This window comes from Castor canadensis, chromosome 6 (genome assembly GCF_047511655.1).
Source record: "Castor canadensis chromosome 6, mCasCan1.hap1v2, whole genome shotgun sequence".
NCBI classification, from domain to species: Eukaryota; Metazoa; Chordata; class Mammalia; order Rodentia; family Castoridae; genus Castor; species Castor canadensis.
In genome coordinates this window covers 84198830-84202350 of record NC_133391.1, presented here as the reverse complement: position 1 = coordinate 84202350, position 3521 = coordinate 84198830, and positions in this window count along the sequence as shown.

The following is a 3521-nucleotide window of genomic DNA, read 5'->3' as shown; positions in this document are numbered from 1 at the left end:
CCACACATTGCTTTAATTTTTAATGTAATCTTTTATCTGCCTTTTTCTCAGCTGGCTGTGGGTTTGTGATTTGCATAGCTAGAATGATCTGGTGCCATCAATTTAGTAATGAAGTCGCTCATTGAACGAAGAGGTTTCTAAAGATTATACAAAGCTGCAGGAGAGAAAAGAATAGAAATGAAATTTTATGTTTCAGGTAAATGGGAAATTTATTTTAGAACATATTTTTTCACTGAAATTTGATATTATAAGCAGTTTAAAACAAAGCTGGAAAACAGAGAGGGAAAAACACTCATATTTTCATTATCCTAAATTATCAGTGTTCTATTTTCTGGTCTTTTATTCCTATGCACATACATTTTAACATAGATGTAATTATATTATATCTGTGTATGTAATTTTGCATCCTGCTTTTCTACTATTAATATACTTTGTATAACTAAGATGATACAATGATAATAAAAGGAGGGGTCCATAATTTATTCATCCATAAGTTTCTTGTAGCTGGAGCTGAATGATGGAATCAGATGGATCAAATATCAACTCTGCTATGAAATAGTGTGGATTTGGGCAAGTTAGTAAAGGTTGTGCCTTAGTTTCCTCATCTACAAAATGGGGACACTAACAGTGTCTCTTTTAGAGTGTTCTACTTAGAGTTAAAGGAAACAATCCATGGACAGCATTTAGCATTTAGTTTTACCATACAGTAACTACTAAAAGCAAGTATTATGAAAGGCAAAAATGTCAAACACATTACATTTGGTTTCAAATATTAGGGGAAAAAGTCCTAAAAGATTGTGAGTTTCCTGAGACATTGCCATCACCCTTCAAGTCTTCATGTGCCTGTTCCTACGTATAACACCTTCCTCTACCACTAACCAGGCCTCAATGTTCTGCATTTCCTTGAGTTGCTTCATCCTCTACATGTAAGAATGCTTCTCTAAAGATGTACCTTCATTTTGCCTGTTAATGAACTCAACATGAACGGAATTACACACACACACACACACACACACACACACACACACACACACACGAGTCACTGTATTTAGGTAAAACTAATGCTAAGGTTCATTTTTGTTGTGATGAAAAAAAGCTTTGGACAGGAAAGTAAGAACTTGAGTTCTAATCCAGTCTGCCTGACTGTAACTCAGTCACACTCATCTTCCCCTTTTCCAGGAAAAAAATGGAAGGCATCTGGGAAATACTGTGTAGATGTGACACTTGTCATCTTGTGGAATCCTATAGCAATGCTGAAAAAATTGCTGCTCCTATCTCAATGCTGGAAAATGGAGGCTCAGATATTATGCAACTTTCCCAAAGTCACAAAAGCTCTATATTCTGGAGAAAGAATCAGATTTGGATTTTTATGATGTGGGCCCTGCCCTCATGTTCTCCTAGATGTGGGCAAATAAAACGTCTCTTGTGTTTTTCAGCGTTCCTATGAAAAGCTCTAGCCCCAAGAGCCATAGAAACATACACACTATAGAGAATATTTACTTTCACGTTTCCTAGATACATTTTCTCATAGCAGAAGGATTAGATCTATAATCATTTGTTTCCCTAATGACATAACTATTATTGTATTATTCTGATCCAAAAGGAGAATAAAATTTCACTTATCTTTCCCAAAGCAAAATCTCAGTATAGGCTCCTATGTTAGTTCTAAAAGTGCTAGGAGATTGGAGTGTTATCTATCTATCTATCTATCCATCCATCCACCCATCCATCTATCTTTTCTAGATTTACTGAGGAATATTTGACACATAAAATCATATATATTTAAGGTTTTGATATAAGTAAGCATTACAGAGCATTTACAATTTAGTCTATTAACATCTTTAGCACCTCACATAGTTTCTTTTGTGTGTGTAATGAGAGCAATTAAGATTTGCCCTCTTAGCAAATTTCAAGTATACATTTTAACTATAGTCACAATGCTATTCATTAGATCTCCAGCGTATATGTGAAAATCAAAAGTCTGTACCCTTTAATCAAAATCTCCCCATTTCCCCCATCCCATAGCCCCTGGCAACCACTGTTCTGCTCTGTTTCTGTGAGTTTCACTTACTTAGATCCCATATATAAGTGAGATCATGCAGTATTTATTTTCCTGGGTGTCTGGCTTATTTCACATATCATAATGTTCTCCATGTTATCACACATGATGGTATTTCTTCCTTCTAAAGGTTGAATAGTATTTTGTCATGTATCTATACCAAGTTTTCTTTATGCATTCATCATTCACCCATTGATGGATAATTAGATTGATTCTAAATGGAATCTTGTCTATTGTGAATAGTGCTGCAATGAAGACAAGACAGCAAATATCTAATGAGATATCATGTCACACATGTTAGAAAGGATATTATCAGCTCTATGAGAAAGACTCACATATTAGTTATTGAAAAATTCATCTTTTGCATAAATAAGTAAAATATTTGTAACGTAGTAAGTAAGTAGCAATCAAGATGGCCCAAAATAATTTTCTAAAAAAGAAAAATTGTTTTGGATATATACCTAATAGTAGGAGTGGTGGATCATATGGTAGCACTATTTTTAATTTTTTGAGGAAACTCCATACTGTTTTTCAGCTGTAAAACAGTATGTACCAATTTATATACTGTACAATTTATAGGCTATACCAATTTACAATCCCATCAAGAATGTACAAGGGATCCTGTTTCTCTACTTCCTCACCAATGTTTATCATTTTACTTGTTTACTTGTCTCTAAAAGGATAACAGGAGTGAGATGACATCTCTTTGTGGTCTTGATGTGTAAGTCCCTTATGATTACTGGTACTGAACACCTTTTAACCTATCTGTTGGCCATTTGTATGTCTTCTTTGAAAAAATGTATATTAAAGTCCTTTACCTATTTTTAAATTGGCTTTTTTGCTATTGAATTGTATGGATTCCCTATATATTTTGGATATTAGCCCTCTATTAAATATTTTCTGCCAGCTGGGTGGATGATTTCTGGATTAATATTTGTATACTAGGGTAGGCATAATAAGAATGGGTGGCATAAACAAGAGAAATTTATTTTCTCAAATCCAGAGGCTAGAAGTCTCAGATCAAAGTGTCAGCAGGTTTGGATTCTCTCTTCTTGGCTTGCAGCTGGCTGCCTCCTCACTGTGTCATCATATGGTCTTTTCTCTGTGCATGTAACCCTGGTTTTTCTCTCTTCTTATAAGGATACCAGTTGGATTAGGTTAGGGCTTCAACCAAATGGCCTCATTCTAACTTAATCACCTCTTTAAATATATCTCCAAATTCTATTACATTCTGAGGTACTAGGAGTTGAGACTTTAAACATGAATTTTAAGGGGATAAAATTCAGCTCAGAATACTTTTTTCTGTGGTCATCTGATTGGTATGACCAGTCCCTGCTGCAATCATTTCACTTTTTTATTGAATTCATTTTTCAATGTCTAAAGTGGTTTCTTCCTTATATAGCTTGAACATATCCTAAAGACCATTGTAGAGTTGTCACCTCATACTCATGATGATTATTTC